Raw genomic sequence first — 24,233 nt, 5'->3', positions numbered from 1 at the left:
CACACTGCACGCCTGCAGGATTTTCCTTAAGTAACCGCATGTTCACCAGACACACTGCAGTCCATCTGTAGCCTTGTTCTTGCTGTATTACACTAAAATCTCATGTTGCTGGATGTTCTCTGTCACATCTGTGCTCAAGGGAATGCTGTATCACAGCAGATCAAATAACTCTTCTCATTTCTTGGGGGAAAAAATGGTCTTGGTGTCGTGATGCAGAGATAATCATTTGATGCGTGCAATCGTGTGTAATACACGGCATTAAATGAGAGGAATTCTTAAATTAGAACGGAAAAGAACGCTTTATTCCCCGTGGCTTTGTTACGCTGGGATGGCTGAGTCTTCAGTGTGTGTGTGTGTGTGTGTGTGTGTGTGTGTGTGTTTACATGCGTGGGTGCCATATGCATGAAATCAATGAGTGCTCATTTTCCACAGCTGTTTAGCACGACGGCGCACAACCCTCTCAGTGTGTGAATGACAGCGGCCACATGAGATCTTTCACACGAGACCTCACTTCTTCCTCAGGGGGGTTTCCTTCCCATGGTCCATCGGTCTCCATTACACCCCTCGGCTCGCCAAACTTTTTCTCTAATTCTCACTTTTTCATTTATTGGCACTTCTGAAGTATTTCAGCTTCGGCTCCCCGGGCCCTCGAGGATGATGGTAGTTTATGAACCATCATCTAAAGCACAGGAACTCGCTGGAACGTTTCCCCAGGGATCTCGTTCCTTTCCCTTCTAACATGGTTTCCTCACCCCCCTTCGCCTTGGCGAGGAAGAACCACACTGTTCGCGTGTCCTCCTTTTTCACGTTTTCCTTTGAGCCGTGGCTTATTGTCAGCAGTTTTTCAACACCCCTGTCACTGGCAGCCACCTGGTAACAATAAGATACCATCAACGGCAGAGGAGAAGAGGCAGCCAAACTGGGGCGTTGTAATGAACGCACACACAGACTCGCAGGTATGAAAGTACTATGCCACGCATTCATCTTCTGCAGTTATTGGGGCTGCATGCGAGGCAAATATTCTCCCAGTCATTGTTATTCCATGTATATGGTAAAATTAGAAATAAACAGATTGGAGCTGGATCCCTGCTGAAATTACACTCGGAGGGAAATGAGCTGACAGCATTGTATTGTGGGTCATGTGGGAACCCATTTACAAACCCAGGTCACAGTTTACATGGCACACATTCATCATTATGTATATATAAGGGATTGCAAGTAGATTATTAGGCGATACTGGAAACTTTTCAGCAAGAAGTTGTTGATATACTGCGCTGAAACTCCCAAGCAATATCCTCTGACAGACTATAAACTTTAAGGCAATTAAAAGGCAATTACGCTTCAATTTTGGCTAAACAGAAAAAGCAACATCAAGAATACGCAAGCAAAATATTAAACATTTATGGCCCTATAAAATCTCCAAATAGAACAAACTTTCTTGCGTTTAAATTACTGTTGAGAATCGTTCGATGAGCATTGTAGGTGGGTAATTTGTGGAACGATGATGATAATTAGGATGTGATTTTTGCGTTAAGGTGTTTAAATCTGAGTGGTAATATATAAGAGTTTAAACTTCATAGCTAAGAAAACCTCAACAAAACAGCAGCATTAAGCTCAAGATTATGCGTGTGATACATTAAACATTTATGGCTGCATTACATCTGCAAATAGATTTCTTTTTCTTTTCTTTTTTGGGTTAGAAGAAAGTTTTTTCTTGCGTTTGAATGGAATTTGAAAATGAACATTCAGTTGACAAATATTCAGTGAACACTGAAGGTAATTTGTGACCCTGGACCACAAAACCAGCCATAAGGGTTGATTTGATTAAATTGAGATTTATACATAGAGATAAAACAATTTGGAATCTGAGTGCAAGAAAATCTAAATATTAGCTGTGGCAAATTCCTTTGAACTGTCTTGGCATTGATTACCTGTATGTATGTCTACTATGTATCCTTAACTGTCTACATGATGGTACTGTAATATTGTTTTGAATAAGACCACACTGCCATTGTTTTTTACATATTGTACACTGTTAATGCTTTACCCATTACGTTGTATGCAGATTATTCTAAAAATCTCAACAACAACAAAAAAAAATTATATCAAAAATTGCCTTTAAAGTTGTACAAATAAAGTTCTTAGCAATGCATATTGCTAGTCAAAAAAATATCTTCATGGAACTTAACCTTTACTTAATATCCTAATGATTTTTGGCATAAAAGAAAAAAAAGATAATTTTGACCCATACAATGTATTTTTGGCTATTGCTACATATACAAATTATACCTGTGCTACTTAATTCTGGTTTTTGGTCCAGGGTCACATTTGTGGAAACGGAATTAACATAACATTTTACGTTGCTGTGATACATAAAACATCCAAAGTGTTTGTAAATCTCAGCACTAAAACTTTACATTTAAAGGCAGTAAAACTTTAGTATCTGTCACATAATGTGTGGATCAGTAAGCAGATATTTACAAAACCCTCACTGCAATTGCAGGCGGTTGCCAAGTAATAGCTATGCAGTTTGTAAGGTGTTTGGGGTGTAGTCCACCCTTCTGTATTATTCAAGTCTCTGTGGAATTGTTTTTATCATCCACCAGGTTAAAGTTGTATAGGTGAAAGCAGGAATTACCATATAATTAATGTGGATTTTTTCATGCTGTATGTCCAATAAAATATTGTAGTTTAAGTTCCATTTTTATATTATTTAGTGATGGTCACTTCTGTCTTTCTGCTATTCTTACCTCAGTTGCTCGCTGGAAGTCCAGAATATGTTTATATTGTTTTCAGGACACTGCAATCGACAGTAACAGCTCATATTTTCACATATATTACATTTACATTTACATTTACATTTATTCATTTAGCCAAAGCGACTTACAATTGGGAATACAACAAGTGATTCATCCTAAGGAGCAGAGTATGTGAGCGGAGTGGAGCGGTAACAATTTCCCCTCCGCGCTCAGTGCATTTAATAATCGCTCCTCTCCAGCTCCACTCCGGGTTCACAATTTTCCGCTCCCGCTCCACTCCTCGCTCACTGATATCAGAAACACCGCTCCGCCTTCGCTCCGCGTCAAAACATTCAGAAATAGCCTTATGTTTTAAATATAACGGTCCTGCTCATAACACATATTAAAACAACAGGAGAGTTTGGAATAGTGTGCAAAATTTGTACCTACCACATACCAAGCTAATAACATTGTCAGCATTAAGAGTATAACTACTGCTTTATGCAGTGCAAGGTTTGTAATGAAAATAACTACATTTTCGTCAGTTATTTTACATATGGATCGCTGCATTTCTTACAGATTTCTGATAATTCGAAATCGGATACCATTACATATGTTTTAATGCATTATTGTCACAGCGATTGCGTGTGAATAAGTGCTGCACATGTTTAAATGAGGCTTTCACCTGAATATATTCAGTATCTAGAAGGAACAAACTAAATCCTTGTGAACTATAATTTACCGCTCATGTCCATTCACATTATTTCTGATTTGAGTGATCCATCTCTATCAAGCTAAATGTTTAACGTGTGAATGCCTGCTTATTATGCACATAAGTACAATATGAATTGTACTTATGATGGAGCGATGGTGGAGCGCACTTGGAGCGAGTGAAAACCACGACGCTCCGACTTTTCAAAAATCCGCTCCTCCCTCCATTCAAAATCACACCGCTCCACTCCGCGCTCCGCTCGCACTCCGCTCCGCTCACATACCCTGCTAAGGAGGCAGATCAACATAGGAAGTGCTCAAAAATACCATATATCAGGCATTGTTAGAAGAGTCCAGGCTAGAAGGAGAAGATCAAGAAAGAGTGGAAAAACAGGCTAGAAAGGGAGGATCAAGAAGAGAGGAGAATTTTTTTTTTTTTTTTTTTTTTTTTTTATTGAGTCACATAGTGTCGAAAAAGATGGGTTTTCAGCAGTCGCTTGACAGCTGTTAAGGAGTCTGCATTCCGGATAGGGGTGGGAAGATCATTCCATCAGGCAGGGACATTGAACGAGAATGTTCTGGACAGTGATTTAATACCTCTCTGTGGTGGTACAATGAGGCGTCTTTCACTAGAGGATATTTCAATATTGTATAATTGTATTATACAATATTTCACGGAATGCATAATTCTGGTTTTGCCAATCTAAACATTCAACGTTCATCCATCTGGGAAACCGACTGTAAGTGGTTTACAACTCCGCGTGCAATTATCCATTCTAATCTAAAATACGTTAGCTTGAATAGCTAATTGGCCCCATCTAACGGCTATGCTTTGACTATAGGGATAAATGCCTGAGGACTTAAAGGGATAGCTCACACACACACACACACACACACACACACACACACACACATTTTGGGTTTACATGTTTTATGGGGACATTCCATAGGCGTAATGGTTTTCATACTGTACAAACCGTATTTTCTATTGCCCTACACCTACACCTAGCCCTCACAGGAGATTGTGCACACTTTTACTTCCTCAAAAAAACTCATTGTGCATGATTTATAAGCCTGTTTCCTCATAGGGACCTAAGAAATGTCCCCACAAGGTCAAAATCTACTGGTATTACTATCCTTGTGGGGACATTTGGTCCCCATAACGTGATGAATACCAGGTACACACACACACACACACACACACAAAATTCTGTCATTACTTACCCTCATGTCGTTTCAAAACCAGAAGACATTCATTCTTCTTTGGAGCACAAATTAAGACATTTTTAATGAAATCCGAGAGCTTTCTGACCTTTCATAGACAGCAAGGGTGCTACCACATATCTCTTTAAAGAGATTAACCCAAAAATTTAAATTCTGTCTCATTCATCTTTGGAATGTAAATTAAGATATTTTTTCTTAGTGCACATAAAATATTCTCTTAATTTCGTAAAATTCTGGTTGAACCACTGATGTCACATGGGCCATTTTAACAACGTCCTTGTTTCTTTGCCTTGACCGTGGTAGTCTATGGAAGGTCAGAAAGCTCTTGGATTTGATCAAAAATATCTTAATTTGCGCTCCAAAGATTAAGGCCTTACAGGTTTGGAACATAAGAATGAGTAATTAACAACAGAATTTTCATTTTATAATGAACTATCCCTTTAAAGTATCCAAATTTCGCGGGAAAATAGCGGACTCGGTAACACCGGATTTGAATGAAAACGAACGCTTGAAATTGAGAGAAAAAAACGACAAATATGGACGGAGAGCTGGATAAAAAAGAAACAAATGTAGTTATAAACAAAAATTGATATAAAAGTATATATTTCTGTAAATTAATATTTTTTTATACATGAATTTATTGGGCAAGTATAAGCAGAATAATGTGCGGTCAGACGGCCAATATCGCATAGCCTACTTTATATTGATTTATTTAGCAATTATGAAGGACAGGATATATTGACACATACACTTAATAAATGCTAAATACAATCAACAATGTCCCTCACGTAATGTTTGTGAGATCCCCACTATATTTTAACAAATAGGTTCTGGGTTGCAGAAATGCCTTTATCCTCTCAGAACTGTATGAAAAAAAAGCTTAATATTATTTGAAGCGCGCGCGCGCAGGGCTCAGCGTGAGAGAGAGGGATAGCAGGAGCGAGAGAGAGAGCGCGCTGGGGACAGTACGCGCTCCTGAATGTGCGTGTCTGTCTCTCAGACCTTCACCAACACAAGACACAAGACTCTCCAGCTGTCATTTAAAATCAGCCTACTCTAGGTAAGATCTGGTGTTTTTTTTATAAGCGGCAGGTTGCATGTAAAACACGCGTCTATATTTCATCAGCAGAATCAAACTTATTAAAGCGGAAACATGCGCTGAATATCTGGATATCTAAAGGCACTTACGGTGCGTCCATAGACATGTGCTGTGAGAAAGGACAGATGCTCGCTGATGTGTGCTGGTTGGATTCGCTTCATGTGGATACATTTGGGAAATACATCTATTGCTTTCGCTTCGGCGCAATCTTTGACAGATGGAGCCGCGCCGCGCGCACTGGTGACCGGTGACCGGTTACCGGAGCGCACGGACTCGCAGCGCACTGTAGGCTGCTCATTTACTAGCTAATTAGTAGCTCCAGTCGTGTTCGGTGTTTTGGGGTCACTTCTTACAGATTCAGTCTTGTCAGAATGACCTGAGGTTAACTGTCTTGATCAAAGGCACATGGTTGTAGTTCATGATTCATGAAGCGGTTCAGGAACAATAGTGGAGAGTTCATCAAGCCTTATGGGGTTTGAACCTACAACCTCACCAGCTGCTCTGATTGTCTTCGTTAATGTAGTGAACATCTGTGTGCGTGCATGTTACGCTGTAAGGGAAACCGGTGCAAGTTGTCGCACCTTTAATACCGAAATTCTCTCAGATAAAGTCTTGATAAATAGATTTTGAAGAGTAGACGTTAATGTCTGACAGGGTATACTGTCACGGAAATGCCATAAAGGAACACGTGAAAGTATTTGCATTGTTATTTTCATATTCTGTTATTCTAAAGAATGTTTATAGTTGGTCAACAAGCAATTATGAAACTGAGCATAAAGCTGCTAAAATGAAAACCACTGAACTATTTTTTGGACAACGGATACTGTAATGAATTGAATACAATCTATGGAACAGATGTGACAATTTACCCCAACCTTACTTCTAATTATACAATTTTAGGACAAAATTACTCTAATTTAAGACGAACATTTAAAATCACTGGTTGGGAAAAATGTCCTCACAAACGTCTTGAAACCATTTGGTTAGGCCTTTTAAGATTCATAAATTGACTATGTAATGTATAAAATCCAAAAATGTAGATTAGGATGTGGTAATTATAAATTGCTTGATGTAAGAACAATTGAAGTATACAGGATGTCATCAGAAGTCTAGGGCTCTGTTCCAAAACCTAGCGAGCTGCATATGTGGACTGCATTATAAGAACCTTCCAGACGTGCAATCTGTTCCAAAAGATACCTTCTTTGAGCAATTTTTAAGCTAACATTGCATGTATCTTTTGGCAATCCCGGAATGCATTAGCATTTAAAAACCAAGATGGAAGAACAGAGTATTGTTTTGCACTTATGCATTTATGTATGCATATATATGAATATGTAAGCATTGTAAATAAAGTTGCATTTCATTTATCTTCAACTGAGTTGAATTTCATTCATATTCATTTCAGTACTGAGGAGTATTGATAAAAAACATTTGATCTAATTTAAATGCCGCCTATTTTGCGCAGAACATTCCAAAACAGATACTAATGAGTCTTCATTTTATTTAGAATGCATAACAGACAGCATGGTAACTCACTAGGTTTTAAAAAAGCCCTCGTGTAAATTCTTTAAAAATGTGGCAGTATAAAGTTAGGACTGCATGATTTGAGAAAAACAATTTTAATCGCATTAAAAATTTGATTGAAAATGTAAAATTTGCTATTGCGATTAAAAATGTGATAAAAAAACAAAACAAAACAAAACAAAATTTGCTGTGCTTGTTTGTAGTGCAGCAGAATTTGGCCAAAAGTGTATTATTAATAATAATTAAATAATTAACAGTAATTTGTTATTGTTATTGAATAAAAATATAAAACTTAAAACACAAAGAATATAAAATATAAAAATTACAAATAAAAAGAAAAATATTAGTTATAATTGTTTCAATAATTATTATTGAATAAAACATAAAATATAAAAAAAATATAAAATGACAAAATAGAATTATTAAAATTATTTTGTCTCACAACTGTAAAATTATAATACTAATATTAATATCTTAATTTCTTAGTTTTCAATGTGACCCTGGACTACTCCAGTCATAAGGGTTTTGAAATTGAGATTCTGAAAGCTGAATAAATAAGCTTTTCATTGGTGTATGGTTGATGTAGGACAATATTTGACCGAGATACAACTGTTTGAAAATCTAGAATCTGAGGGTGCAAAAAAATCTAAATATTGAGAAAATCACCTTTAAAGTTGTCCAAATGAAGTTCTCAGCAATGCATATTACTAATCAAAAATTAAGTATTGATATATTTACGGTAGCAGATTTATAAAGTATGTTCATGGAATAAGATCTTTACTTATTACTTAATATCCAAATGATTTTTGGCATAAAAGAAAAATCAATAATTTTAATCCATACAATGTATTTTTGGCTATTTCTACAAATATACCCGTGCTACTTAAGACTGTATTTTTGGTCCAGGGTCACAAACGTTAAACCATCAAATATTTACCAGCGTCGTGTGATTACCATATTCAGATACCATGCTGTAATATGAAGGTGCTTTGTTAGTAGTACTTGTGCATGTGAGTAGAATCTGATATGGCTTATGGTGCTTGTTGCGAGAAAATAATGAGCTTTATGACAGCTCAAACCTGGCAAACTGGCATTTATTGTGAAGCGTTTTGGCTTCTGCCTGATTTCTAGTCTTTAGTTTGTCTCTTCTAAGGGATTCCATGCATCAGTGTGAGCATTAAAGCACGATTACTGCAACAACTCACTGTAATTACACTCTTGCCCGGTCAGAGTGTGTATACGTGTGTGCGTGTGCTGCAGCTTGTTCATTAAAGAACAAATTTGTTCAACAAATGTTCTGCAGATTATCAGTCCCAGCTTGCCCGTTAAGGGTGGAAGCTGCCATTCAGCTTTGCAAGCGGAAGCACAGATCTGCATGAGCTACCGAAGCGAGTTTGGATTCCATTGCCTTTGTGGGTCAGCCATTTAAGGCTTTAACATTCGCTGAATCTCTCACACGCAATATGTGTGCGTCTCCTGTCGTCTGCCTGTGCGAATCTGACAAGCTTGCGGGTTATTTTTACTGGCGGCTGTGTTTGAGTCCAGTGAAGTGAGACTAGAACAGCGATTTGCCATTTGAGATGCAGTGACCATTCATCATTACCCATCTGAGCCTGTATGAATCACAAATATTCATAACCCTCTCACTCTTTCTAACATGCACTCTAACTAACATCTGGCCACTTTCATTACATTCGTTTTTAATATTTAATTTTTTATTCAATATTAAATTATATATTTTCATTTTTATATTTTAATACATTTAATATTTTAAAAGATTTGAAAATTACTCAGCATAAGGCCATTATTGTCAAAATAGCTGGCAACAAAAGTGAGTACACCCTAAGTGAACTTGTCCAAAGTGTCAATATATTGTGTTAGCCCCATTGTCTGCCTTAATCCACTGCCTTAATCATCCTGGGCATAGAATTGACCACTCCTCTCGGAGCTGCTGGATATTAGACACATGGTGGTTCTCCACCTTATGCTTGAGGATGCCCCACAGGTGCTTAATAATGTTTAGGTCTGGAGACATATTTGATCACCCCTTCACCTTCAGCTTCCTCAGCAAGGCAGTTGTCATCTTGGTGATGTGTTTGGGATTGTTATCATGTTGTAAATCTGCCGTTCGGCCTAGTTTCTGGAGGGAAGGCATCATGTTCTGCTTTAGAATGTACAGTACATAATTGAATCCATGTTTCCCTCAATGAACTGCAGCTCCCCAGTACCAGCAGCACTCATGCAGCCCCAGACCATGATGGTAAGACACAATTTTCTTGGTAATCTTCACCAGGGCATCGCCACACATGCTGGAGTCAAACAAGTTTTTTATATTCTTATCAGACCACAGGGCATGGTTCCAGTAATTCATGCTCCTAGACAGGTTGTCTTCAGCAAACTGTTTGCGAGCTTTCTTGTGAGCCAGCTTCAGATGAGGCTTCCTTCTGGGACAACACCTATGAAAACCGACTTGTTGCAGTGTGCGGCGTATGGTCTGAGCACTGACAAGCTGACCTTCTACTTCTGCAACCTTTAAAGCAATGCTGGCTGCACTCATGCATCTGCTTTTTGAAGCCAGTTTCTGCACCTGACGCACAGAATGAGTGTCCAACTTTGTTGATCGTCCCTTGCAAGGCCTGTTCCGAATGGAACCCATCTCGGAAAACCTCTGTATGACCCTGACACCTGTAGTGTAACTCGTTTTCAGGGTGTTACTGAACCTCTAATAGTCTTGGCCATCTTTGTGGAGAGCAAGAGTTTTAATTCTCAAATCCTCAGAGAGTTCTTTGCCATGAGATGTTGAACATCCAGTTGTCAATATTAAAGAATTGTACTTAAGTTGCACAACTTTGTATGGTCCTGTCAAGCAGACAAAAACATAAACATGATGAATAGGACATGTGGCTTTGCATTGTAAAGGACCTTCTTCTGCTGTAATCACTTAGGGTGTACTTACTTTTGTTGCCAGCTATTTTGACAATAATGGCTGTTGAGGTATATTGAGTTATTTTCAGAGGACAGTAAATCTATACTGCTATACAAGCTGCACATCGACTACTCTAAAATATATCCAAGTTTCATTTCTATAGTATTTTCCCCTGAGAAGATATATTAAAATGGTTGCTGAAATGTGAGGGGTGTACTCACTTTTGTGAGACACTGTATATAAGATGAGAGATTTTGACATTTTTTTCTTTAAAATTATGCATCTTTAAACTATATGTATTTTATGAAGTTCTTATTTTGTTCTACTGAAGTTTCTTTTTAACCTTCACCCACAGCAGCACTAACCCTTGCTTTAAACACAGTTCACCTATTACATATTAAATCAAATTCAGAAGACTCAAAAGAAGGTCCTATGCACCAGAAAAGCTGTGTGTATCCCAAAATGAACAGAGCTGTAATATCTACTCTCCATAATAATGCTGAGTTTGTTTTTGATCATTAGGTCTACAGACAGAATGGTGTTCATACTGACTGTCGGAGAAAAGTGGTGTTTTGAGGTAGTGCTAAATGATTTACTTTACACTTTGTCAGTTAAGCATTTCCAAGGCAAACCTCTCACTTACGGCATTTGAAAGTTTAAAATCGTGCATTAAACATCAGAGACATTTTCAAGCAGCCCCAAAAAGAGGCTAGGTTCGGCAGTATGTGATACATTAAAAGTTTCACATATTAAAAAGCGACTCCTGCCTGTGTAAAAGTGGTCCAGTTGATTTCAAGGCATTGCAGTGGTGTTTAGAGTGTTGTGTGTGTGTGTTTTAATTTACTTGTTGCTATGCAGTCGCTAGGGTGTTCTGGATGGTTGCTAGGTGATTGCTTGCAGGTCGAAGTCAAAAGAGCCCACCCTCAAGTCTCCGTGATATATTATAGTCTATAGGTCCTAGTTTTTGCATCCATATATAATTTACTTCTCGATTATTTTCAAAAATATCTTTATATCTGTCGAGAACATGATGGTAATTATCTGAAAATGTACTCACTCACAGAATTATTCAAGATGTAGATGAGTTTGTTTCTTGATCATAACAGATTTGGAGAAATTTAGCATTATATCACTTGCTCACCAACGGATCCACTGGAGTGAATGGGTGCCGTCAGAATGTCCAAAAAGCTGATTAAAACATCACAATAATCAATCACAAAGTAATTCACACCACTTCAATCAATCAATTAACATCTTGAGAAGCAAAGTTGCATGTTTGTAAGAAACAAATAAACAAAACAAAAAAAAATCAAACCATTGCTTCTGGACAAAATATGAGTCCTTTATTAGTAATCTTGAAGTCATCTCATTTGATTCAGGAGAGAAATGTGCACTGATCAAGCACTGTTTACAAGTCAAAAACAGCCCTAAACAAATATGTTAGTGTGTTTTAATGTGAGAGAACAACAGAGGATAGAATTTTTTACTGGAGGAAGCCTTATTAAGAAATATGGACTGGAATTTTGTCCATAAGTGATGTTGATAAATTTTTTACGAACACACAGCTTTTCAGTTTACAAGACGCTAATTGATGGATTATTGTTGAGTAATTGTGAATTATCCTGATGTTTTTAGCAGCTGTTTGGACTCCTGTTCTGACGGCACCCATTCATTGCAAAAGATTCATTGGTGAGCAAGTGACATCCTGCTTAATTTCTGCAAATCCGTTACGATGAAGAAACAAACTGTACATTTCGGATTGTCTGAGAGTGAGCACATTTTCAGCTAATTTTCTTTTTGGGTGAACTATTGCTTTAATGCATTATAGGTTACAAAATTCTGCAAGTGTATTCTGCTTGTATAATGTACAATTTGGCAAATGTAGTAGGTCATCCGGGAACGCAGTGCATTTAGGCTGTTTGCATACTGCAAAATTATATACTGCAGGAATAGTACGAGTAGCATGGTGCTCTTCCAAATATAGCCAGAGCCAAAGTGAGTTTAATGTGTTGGGGAAAGGGTTTTAGGCCTTTAAGTGTATCAGAAGGGGCATGCGATGAGATGAGAAGGAAGGATACATTTGGAGAGGAAAGTTTGCTGTTAATATTGATGAGCAAATGTTAATGTGATCCTAAAAGCAGCTCTAGCAGAGACGACATTATCCCCTTTTTTTTTTTACCTTCGAGAGGGGCTGTGAAAATAGGTTGAGAAAAGGGGGAAAAATAGAAAACACGGATTGAGCCGTAGAACAAGTCAAAGTTTTATGATCAGAAGCTCAGAACACTTACTGCGCTCCTCTATGACACAGAGCAGTGGTGAATTATAGAACAAACGAAAAATTGTCTTTTTTTCATCTCTTTGGTAAACACTCCAGTTTGGATCAATAAAAGGCAGCTGTACACACTCAGAGGGTCGGCCCGTTCCTCATTTCCATTTTAATGAATGAGGCTTAGTGAGCTATTGAGCAAGTTATAATTGTGTTGTGGTGTAGAGACCTGGAAAAGTGTAGGATACTAAAAAGGATTTGTAAAAGTGCTGTGTGTCTGTATATTTCAGAGTTTCAAGGGTGTGTTTTCATTTTGTTACGGTATTGTATCAAATACTTTTAAATATGTGATACCTACACCAGTGTGTGAGGGTTTTATATTAAAAAGTAGAGGCCTATTTATAACAAAAATGAATATTTCATAAAAACATGGCTTAAGCAATGCACACCTTTTCATATATTTATTCTGCATGTATTTATATATTTAGATATAGCACTGTTAGCACAATGTTAATATAATACAGTGAGTGAAATCTGAAAAATCATATGGCTTGGGTCGGTGTAGTGAATTAAAATTGTGTTTTGTAGTTAATTGTAGTTGTCATTTAAATGTTGCTTGACATTACATCACTTCCTCAACAGTGAATCCTCTGCAGTGAATGAGTGCCGTCAGAAAGAATTAAAACGTCACAATATTCCATGTAATCCACATGACTCCAGTCCATCAATAAATGTCTTATGAAGTGAAAAGCTGTGCATTTGTAAGAAACAATATCATTATGACATTTTGAACCGTTTAAACTATTTCTTCGGCTTAAATATAAGTCCTCTATCAATAATATTGCTTTTTCCAGTGAAAAACTGTCTCCTCTAAATCAGAAGGGAAATATGCACAGATCAAGCACTGTTTACAAGCCAAAACAGTTCTTAAAGGAGTAGTTCACTTCTACAGCAAAAATGTACAGATAATGAACTCACCCCATTGTCATACAAGATGTTCATATCTTTCTTTCTTCAGTCGTAAAGAAATTTTGTTTTTTGAGGAAAATGTTTCAGGAATTATCCCCATATAGTGGACTTCTATGGTGCCTGTGAGTTTGAACTTTCAAAATGCAGTTTTAAATGCAGCTTCAAAGGGCTCTAAACAATCCCAGCCGAGGAATAAGGGTCTTATCTAGCAAAACAATCGGCATTTTCTGAAAAATTAAAAGTGTATATACTTTTAAACCTCAAATGCTCATCTTGTCTAGCTCTGCCATGCGCATGCGTACTCTGTGCAGTCCCATTCAAGACAGTTAGGGTATGTTGAAAAACTCCCATCTCATTTTCTCCTCCAACTTCAAAATTGTCCTACATCTCTGTTTTACCTTGTTTGTAAAGAGCGTTTGACCTTCTTTGCACGTTTACTTTGTAAACACTGGGTCGGTACTTCTGTAGCGATATAGGGCAGTTTTGAAGTTCAAGGAGAAAATGAGACGAGTTTTTCGACATACCCTAATTGTATTGAACCAGAATGCACACAGAGCTAGACAAGATGAGCATTTGAGGTAAAAAGAGTATACACTACCGGTCAAAAGTTTGGGGTCAGTAAATTTTTCTTCTTCTTCTTTTTTTTTTTTTTTTTTTTTTTTGAAAGAAATTAACACTTTTATTCACCAAGGGTGTGTTAAATTGATAAAAAGTGATAGCAAATACTTACATTATTAGAAAATATTTATATTTTAAATAAATGCTGTTCTTTTGAGCTTTTTATTCATCAAAGAATCCTGAAAAAATATCACAATTTCTAAATAAATACTTTGCAGGGCAACTGTTGCAATATATAATCCAATATAGATCCAATATAGATTATTCTAATAATAAATTAGTATATTAGAATGATTTCTGAAGGATCATGTGACACTTAAGACTGAAGTAATGGCTGATGAAAATTCAGCTTTGCATCACAGGAATAAATAAAATTTTAAAGTATATTACAATAGAAACCATTATTTTATATTGTAATAACTTTTCGCAATATTACAGTTTTTTTCTATATTTTTGATTAAATAAATGCAGCACTGTCTTTAAAAACATTACAACTCTTACTGACCCCAAACTTTTGACCGGTAGTGTATAAATTTGTAATTTTTTTTTTTTTTTTAGAAAATTACAGAAAAGACCCTTATTCCTCAGCTGGGATCGTTTAGAGCCCTTTGAAGCTGCATTGAAACTGCATTTTTGAAGTTGGAGAAGTGGAGATTCCTGAAATGTTTTCCTCAAAAAACATAATTTCTTTACGACTGAAGAAAGAAAGACATGAACATCTTGAGTGACAATGGTGTGAGTATATTATCTTTAAAATTTTGTCTAGAAGTGAACTACTTCTGTAGCAAAAATGTAGGTGGATTTTGATGTGAAAAGACAACAGGGGATGGACTTTTTAAATCGGGCAAGCATGATTATGGATTATAGCCAGAATCAATGGTTTAAAGTTAAAACATCTTGATAGATTTGATTTTTTTTTTTTTTAGAATCATGCAGCTTTTCACTTTACAAGACGGACTGGAGTTGTGTAGATTATTGTGATGTTGATGTTTTTATCAGCTGTTTGGATTCTCATTCTGACTGCAGAGAATGGGTGAGAGTTAGGCATCAATAGTGAAAGTTATTTTGCTGCAAGATGGTGTAGTTTCAACACTGACCAGCGTGGACTGACAGGACCATGATCTGCCAAAATCTGAATCCTTGAGTCCCACTGAATGGAATTACAAAAAGACAAAACAAATAATCCCGCCCCAAACTCACGGCAAGTGTTGATTCAGAAATCCGAATGCTCAGTCAGTTAGATCAATGTTTTCAATGCACCATGAAGCCAATGTGTTTACACTTCCACAGTAAAGTCAACTTTTGAATTTTTAGACCGTGCATGTTAAGCTAGTATAGGAAGTTTTTTAACATCAAAAAATTACACACATCATTTTCAAGTCATAATCAAAAGATGTCCAAGAATGTCTTGCGCGCTAGGGAGGCTGTGTATATCCTATGTAAGAAGACCTGTGATATCTGCTCGGAATAATAATGCTGAGTTTGTTTTTGATCAGCTGAGCTGGTATCTATACTGACAGTCAGCGCATTGGTAATACAGAATTGATCTGTAGAGGTAAAACTAAATTATTTAGTGTGTAAATAAAAGTTAATGCAAATGATTTACAGCACATAAAATTTGTTAATCTCTCACATTCTAAGTTTAGATGAAACGGTATGTTTGGAATGTAATGCTAGCATATTTGATTAAAACACTACCATTCTTGTTTTTTAAAGATGTTTCTTATGCTCACCAAGGCTGCCTTTAGTTTTAGAAAATGCAGCAAAACAGTAATATTGTGAAGTTTTATTTCAATTTAAAGTAAGTGTGTTCTTTGAATATATTTTCAAATGTAATTTATACATTTTTAGCATTCCTCCAGGTTCAGTATCACACGGTCCTTCAGAAATCCTTTTAATATATCGATTTGCTGCTCAAGGGAAAAAAAATCTATTTGAAATAGAACCTTTTGTAACATTATGTCTTTACTGTCACTTTTGATCAGTTACATGCATTCTTGCTGAATAGAGGTATTCATTTATTTTAAAAAAAAATTCTTACAGACCCAAACTTTTGAATAGCAGTATATATTCCAAATATTTTCTAGTGCGTATTCTTTTTTGAAAGTAGTATCTTCTTTAAGAGTGTTAATGTGCGAGAATGATAAGATGGATGGATGAGGGAGATGGAATGGAGGATTGAAGAAGAGAAATGCCTGGTAATTATAGTTCTTAAGTCTCGTTATGTTGGTGACAGGCTCCATCATGCCTTGGGGCTCAAAAGATCAATGGCTGGGACCTGACTCTAATACTAACGAACTTCAGATCGTTAAATGTATGGGTGCAGAACACAGGAATTAATTATACCGTTTATAGCTTCAATTTATCAGCTCAAGGAGATGTTTCTGATAGTTTGCACTCCTTAAGACGCTTAGCCTGGGGGGTCCTAAGTCAGTAGATCCAATTTGGACCCATGACAAGGACCGCATTGAATTCTCAGCCCAGTAGAGCAACTATTTCTTAAAGTTAATGCATATTCTGCGGTGTTTAGGGGCTCTCGGAGTGCACAGTGGGAAATGTGATTCAAAATCAGGTCTCATGTTAATCATAAAATGCTACCACATATAAAGAATTCGCTGGCACGTAAAAAGGCCTTATAACCGGTGTAGCACGCATGAATACAAAGCAACCTCTGACAGTCAGAAACAATATTATCAGCTCAGAGAGACTGACACAATTCCCTGTTGCTCAGCAAGCATAAACTGGAAACACGATGACAAGGAAAAACATAGTTTGTCACAAGCTTTTATTCGTTTGTTCTCTGGCTCTTCCGTCAAAGGCTGTTGATTAATTCCTCTCAAATACGCAAGTAATAAATACTGTAGGTACAGTCAAACTAGTTAGTGATCCAAGCTTTTTACACACTTTTGTTGTAGTACAGCTTGGATTTTGATAAATACTTTAGCTACAGTAAACTAAAGATTGACTAAAATGTTTGATGTAGTAAAGCTTTAATGCAGTAAAATACTTGAATTGTAGTAAAGCTGGAATGTTTTAAAATACTTGTAGCCAGAATATAAAAAAATACATAAAACTTAGAAAAGGGGTAATACGGTAAAATACTTTAGTTGTTATTGTTAAATATTTTACATATGTTAAAGTGTGGTAATGTACTTGAGGTGTAATAAAGACAGAAAATGGTAAAATACCAAAGATGTGGTAAGGCTTGAATATAGTAAAAGCCTTAATATGTGATAAAACTGAAATACTGTTAAGTGCTTAAAATATAGAAAAGTTGAAATTTTGTAAAGTGCTTGAAAAAGTATTGATTGATGTACTGAAGTGGAAATGTGGTAAAATACTTGATGTTGAAAAGCCAATTATAGCAAAGTACTTAAGTTGTGGTAAATCTGGAATATGATAAAATACTTGAGATGTAGTAAAGCTGGAATATAGTAAAATACTTAAGATGTGGTAGATCTGGAATATGGTAAAATATGATGTTTTATTAACAAGGTTCGGGAGGAGCACGATCAGATAATCAACCTGGCCCAGGTGAAGCTCATCAGCCAATCACCTTAACAAGCTTAATTCGTACATAAATACAGCCAGCTCACCTCCGTTCCACGACGGTTTTCTAGCATCCCACCCCTACCCCAACACCTCACTCTCCATTTAAGTCATCCCAATTCGGGATGCGGGGGAGTTCTCTGGGTTCGGGCTCCATCCCGAGCTCGGAGCCCTCCCCTCGGACAGCACGCCAAAAATGCTTACTATATTGCCTTATCACATTATATGAGAGTGTGAACTCGTGAAACTCCATATGTGGTAAGGCTTGATTGTGGTACAGTACTTCATACGTGGTGTAGCAAGAATATGGTATAATACTTGAAATGTAATAAAACCAACGTAATTTGGTATGTAATAAAGCTTATATGGTAAAGCACTTAATATGTGGTAAAACATGAATATGATAAAATATTCAGATGTGGTAAAGCTGGAATATAGTAAAATACTTAAGATGTAAAGCTGCAATATGGTAAAATACTGTGTAAAATGTAGTAATTCTGAGATATAGTACAATGCTTAAGGTATAGTAGATCTGGAATATGGTAAAATACTCCATCTGTGGTAAAGCTTGATTATGTTAAAGTACTTCGGGTGTAAAGCTGGAATATGGTAGAATATTCAAAATGTAGTAAAGCCGAAATACTTTGAGATGTGGTAAATCTTATATGGTCAAATACTTAATATGTGGTAAAACTTGAATATGGTAAAAGATTCAGATGTGGTAAAGCTAGAATATGGTAAAATACTTGAGATGCAGTAAAGCTGGAATATAGTAAAATAGTTGAGATGTAGTAATGCTGGGATATAGTAAAATAATTAAGGTATGGTAGATCTACATGTGGTAAAGCTTGATTATGGTAAAGTACTTCAGATGTGGTAAAGCCGAAGAAAACTTGAAATAGTAAAGCCGAAATACATTGAGATGTCCTTGCTGAAAAAACAGCTAAAACCAGTCTAGGCTGGTTGGCTGGTTTTAGCTGGTCATAGCTGGTTAGCAGGCTGGTTTTAGAGGGGTTTTGGGCAGGCTGGTCAGGATGGGAGACCAGCTAAAACCAGCTACTTCCAGCTAAGACCAGCCAACCAGCCTAGGCTTTAATTTCAACTAATTTTTTTAGCAGGGGCGGTAAAGCTTATATGGTAAAACACTTAATATGTGGTAAAACTTGAATATGGTAAAATATTCAGATGTGGTAAAGCTGGAATATGGTCAAATACTTGAGATATAGTAATGCTGGAATATAGTAAAATACTTGAGGTATGGTAGATCTGGGATATGGTAAAATACTCTATGTGGTAAAGCTTGATTATGGTAAAGTACTTCAGATGTGGTAAACCCTGGAATATGGTAGAATACTTGAAATGTAGTAAAGCCGAAATACAATGAGATGCGGTAAAGCTTATATGGTAAATAATTTAATATGTGGTAAAACTTGAATATGGTAAAATATTCTGATGTGGTAAAGCTGGAATATGGTAAAATACTTGAGATGTAGTAAAGCTGGAATTAGTAAAATATTTACGATGTGGTAGATCTGGAATATGGTACAATGCACCAAATGTGGTAAAGTTTGATTATGGTCAAGTACTTTCATATGTGGTAAAGCTAGAATATGGTAAAATACATGAAATACAGTGTAATACTTGAGATGTGGTAAGGCTTAAGTGGTAAAAAAAAAACCGTAATACTGTATGTGGTAGAACTTGAATATGATAAAATATTCAGATGTGGTTAAACTGGAATATGGTGAAATACTTAAAGCCGAAATACAATATAATACTTGAGCTGTGGTAAAGCTTACTTAATATATGGTCAAAATTGAATATGGTAAAATATTCAGATGTGGTAAAACTGGAATATAGTAAAACACTTTATATGTGGTAAAACTTGAATATGATGTGGCAAAGCAGGAGTATGATAAAATACATCAGATGTTGCAAAGCTGGAAAATGGTAAAATACTTGAGCCAAAATAATGAAGCAAATTTTAGTAAATGCTTGAGATGCGATAAAGCTGGAACATAGTAAAATACTTCAGATGTAATAAAGCCTAATGTAGTAAAATACTTGAGATGCGTGCGGTAAAGCTAAAGTTTAGTAAAAAACTTGATATGTAGTAAAGCTTGAATGTGTTAAAAATTTAATATGTGGTAATGCTTAAATATGGTAAAATACTAAAAGTACAGAAAAGCTAACATATTGTAAAATGCAAAATGGTACATAAATGGAAAATTTTTGAGATATATAAAAGCTGAAATCTACTGAAGTACTTGATTTATTCGAGCTGAATTGGTGTAAAATGCTTGATTTAGTAGAGCTGGAATATGAAAAAATGCTTCAGATGTAATGAAACCAAAAAGTCGTAGGCTTGACCTGAACCCTTATTTCCTAGCATTAAACTGGAAACACAGTGACAGGGAAAAAAATCACACAGGTCAGTTTGTTCTGATCTTCATTCGCTTGTTTACTGTCACGTCCATCAAAGGCTGCTGATTAATTGGATTCAGTTGCATAAGTTTGGCCTTGACGTTGCATTACAGCCATGTTCAGCCCACTCACTTCCACCTGTCTCTATTACTTTCTCCCGCGATACAGTTGCTGTCACCGCCGCTGATGTGTGGAAACAATATTGATCCACAGCCGGGGAGGCGGCGGCCCGTTCAGCGACTTTATTGCTTTCTATTAATGATGCGTTTCATGGCCGATGGTACAAGCTCTTACGATGTGAACAAAGACCCAGGGCGAGCAAGACTGTCACGGGGATTTGTACTGTACATGTCACATATGTTTTATTCAATATGGGGACGGGAGTGATTCAGAATGAATTAAATTTAATGTACTTTGCAGGGGTGCCGTGGACTCCCTTGGTGATGCGGTGGCTTGGTGCAAAAGGTTTTCTCATCTCGGACATTGCAGAGTTTCAACTAAATGGCAATTCACTGCGATCGAAAACCAATCTTAGTCAAGGTCTAATGTGCTTGTCTTGCACTAGGTTCTGTCTTAATATTCTTCCTGAGAAGAGGGTATGTAACAAAGTTTTGGGTTGAGCTTCAGGCATGACTGCTCTGCAGTTAGACTTGTTTTAAACTCTGAAATTACAAGAATCACTATTATTGCTCATACTTAGGATTAGTCAGTTGAACAAACCCCTAAGTTTGGAAAAATTACCTTTTTAATGTTTTTGAAAGAATCTCACTAAGGCTACATTTATTTGATCGAAAATATTGTGAAATATTATTGCAATTTAAAAAACTGCTTTCTCTTTGAATAGATTTTAAAATGTAATTTATTTCTGTGATGCAAAGCTGAATTTTCAGCATCATTACTCCAGTCTTCAGTGTCACATGATCCTCTAACATGCTAATTTGATGTTTAAGAAATGTTTTAATGTTGAAAACTGTTGTTCTGCTTAATATTTTTGTGGAAACCTTCTACTGATAAACTACAATTGTTTAAAAAAAAAAAAAAAAAAAAAAAAACATGAATACTTTTTTTTTCAGCAACGATGCATTAAATTGACCAAAGGTGACAATAAAGATATGTTACAAAATATTACCTTTTCAAATAAATGCTGCTCTTTTGACCTTTCTATTAATCAAAGAATCCTGAAAAATATTAAACATAACTGTTTTCAACAATGATAAAAAAGAAATGTTTCTAGAACACCAACCAAGGCCTGCAAATGTAGCACTAAATAATTAATCTCAACAAACTAGAGCTATACAGAATTCCAAGGAATCATGACCGTGTTGATTCTTCATTCAGGCCAACGGTTCAGCTTGAGCACCAAAAAGCAATACACTTTTGCACCTATAACATTTCCCTCTTTAAATGTGAAAAGATAGTTTTTTCGAAGCAAGTTTTCGTCTTGACTTTCTATGGGTAGCTCCCAGTTGTAACGAAATACAATTACAAAATGCCACTTCTGTGAAAACACTGAGGTTCAAGAGTCACACAACTCTGATAATTGAAAGTTTGGATGTAGCCGGAGTCTCAGCTCTCCAACTAGCCTGAGCTCCGAGCCAGTCAGGATTGCGAAAGCTGACATTTGAGGTTTCCGTCTGAATCACTGATCAGAGATTACTTACACTGCTGTGGTCTCTTGAGACATGCACCAAGTTCAACATGACCGTATTGTTTTCAGAAAACGTTAAGTACTCTTAGCAAGACATTTGAAGATGGATTCTTTGTGTGTGTGTGTGTGTGTGTGTGTGTGTGTGTAATGAGTTCAAACTCATTAGATAATCAAGGAAAAGGGCAAAATAACAACTCTTAAATTTAGCTACTGTGCCACATCCGTAAGATTACATTTGCTAAAAGTGTGCTGTTATCTTCTGTCTCACAGGGAATCGGAGTTGGTTCTCTAAATGTGTGAGGAGGGCTGCAGGGTTGGCTGGTTCAGGACAAGACCGTTTCTCTTCTGCTCTTAATCTGTTTAGGGAAAACTGTCTGACTGTTTAGGCCACAACAAGATTTTAGAGAAAGCAAAAAATGTCAAAGTTTACCAGCAAAAGTAAGATACTTTGGATGCAGTAAAAATAGAAGCAGTAAAGCCAGAATATGCTAAAATAATTCAGATGTGTACCTGCCTGAAAAAGAAGTGTGCTTTATTGTTTTTAAAATGTTAAATATGTATATATGCAGATAATATGCATTATGCTTATGAATTAGACTGCATTTTAGTAAAGCTAGAATATTGTAAAATATTTCAGTTTATATTAGACAGTTGTCTAACAGCTAAATTATTATGAAGTACTTAAAAAAAATACATTTTAAAAGGACTGTTTTTCACAAATAGTCTCGTTTAAAGATAGTCTGTATTGCTTGTTGAAATGGTTGAGCTGTTTCCAGTTTAGAGCCTTTATGTGCCACTGAAAATGTGCTGCATAAGTGAATGAGGATATGGTTTGGTGCCAGAATGTGAAATGGTTGAACTGTAGCCCTAATATGGATGGCAATAACCTCGTCTGTACAGCTGGAAACAGCTCTGTAAAATGCTCAATCACTCAAATCAACACATTTTCAAGACCAAAGTGATTGACTGTTTCAAAGTGCTTAGCCACCTAAATGCAAGCCAGTAATTACATTTCATGAGCATAAAGTGTGTGAGATGGCCAAGAGCAGTTTAAGGAATATTGCAATATTGGTTTTTGCTTCTAAAGCTGTTAAAAGATGATGCAGGAAAGGTGCAAGGTAATTTATTTTGAACATGTTTAGACTGGAGAAGCAGCCTGCTTTTGTCCATTTCACTTTTTCAATGGAAATATCTACTGTATGGTAAATCTCAGCTGCATGATTGTTTATATCATCACAGAAATGTAAACTAATGTAAGCTCAACTGTAATATTATTATTTGACCAACATTTGGCACTAAAAATGGGTATTATTCAACAATTAGGACATGGAGCCTTATTGAGATCCCCATATCTCTGGGACTGAATGTTGTAGGGCCTTGGAATTTAAGATTCCAAAAGAAAAGTTTATTAACAATTAGAATTTAAATCATACTGCAATTTCTTTAATATTTCTTGAGTTATAGGAATGCAAACTTTGAAGAAAAGGAATATTTGTGGCACTCAGGCATGTTCAATGCAGTTGTCTTGACAGAAGGAAACGAGGTACATCTCTAATTTCAACATTATTTGTTCTTCAGGCTTCAGGCATTCCTCTTTAAAAAAAAGTAAAAAGTATCATATTTTTGCAAACTGACTCCCATTTGGTTTTTGACCACTAAAAATGTGCACATTTTAACAATATACTCCTGAAGCCTTATTAAAATTCCAATATCTCTGGAACCAAACCATATGGGGCCTTAAAAATTAAGGTGCGAAAAGAAAAGTTTGTTAAGACCCCAAAAAAATGCAAATGGCATTAAGATATCTTTAATACTTCTTGAGTTACAGACATGCAAACTTTGGAGAAAAAACTTGAAAAGTGCTGTTTCCTCATTTTTGAATGGTCACCACTGGCACATAATGTAATAAAGACTGCTAAAGTCAACAGATTTTACTAACAGACCTACTGACCTCTGTGTAGAAATAACATTGTGATGCTGCCATCTTTCTGAAGTCATTTTTACCCCCCTGTAATTTGACTCTAAATCTCAGGTGAAAATTGCCATTTTGACCTTCCTCTGCCAAATAGTGGATTACTCAGTAAATATTCATCCATGATATTTAATATTGTGGCTTTATATGCGTCTGTCTTTCTTCAGAATAAAATATTAGCAAAATCAAAAATTTGAACCAGGGACCTCTGGTTCAGTTGACACAGAATGACCCAACTATATTATTGCCAGCTCTTTATATAAAGTTGGATATATACACTACCAGTCAAAAGTTTGGGCACACTTCCCGATCAAAGAGAATGCGGAAGTGTGTCCAAACTTTTGACTGGTAATGTGTGTGTATGATTTAAAAACAAACAAAAATCTACTTTAAAATTTAGTGTGAGAAGTACTTTATAAATCAATTTTTAAAAAGATATCAGGATCACAAAATTAGGAAAAAAATAAGGACAAATAATGAAAAAACTTTTAATTCACATTTTTCTTCTGAATGTCACATATTTGCTCTAAAAGACTAATTTATCTTATTTTGGACAAGTAATGGA

General features: G+C 36.1%; 1 protein-coding gene across 1 annotated transcript in view; it reads left to right on the top strand.

Moving 5' to 3' along the window:
- The first annotated feature begins 5,606 nt into the window (after positions 1 to 5,606).
- Positions 5,607 to 24,233, top strand: part of cdh24a (cadherin 24, type 2a) — a 97,925-nt gene continuing 79,298 nt past the window's right edge. The window contains exon 1 of the mRNA XM_073822735.1: positions 5,607 to 5,733. The gene's annotated coding sequence lies outside the window, so the exon portion shown is untranslated. The remainder of the gene's footprint in view (positions 5,734 to 24,233) is intronic.

Source organism: Garra rufa, chromosome 18 (genome assembly GCF_049309525.1).
Source record: "Garra rufa chromosome 18, GarRuf1.0, whole genome shotgun sequence".
In the NCBI taxonomy this organism is placed as follows: domain Eukaryota; kingdom Metazoa; phylum Chordata; class Actinopteri; order Cypriniformes; family Cyprinidae; genus Garra; species Garra rufa.
Note: the sequence above shows the minus strand (reverse complement) of the source record. Positions and strands in the feature narration are given on the sequence as shown.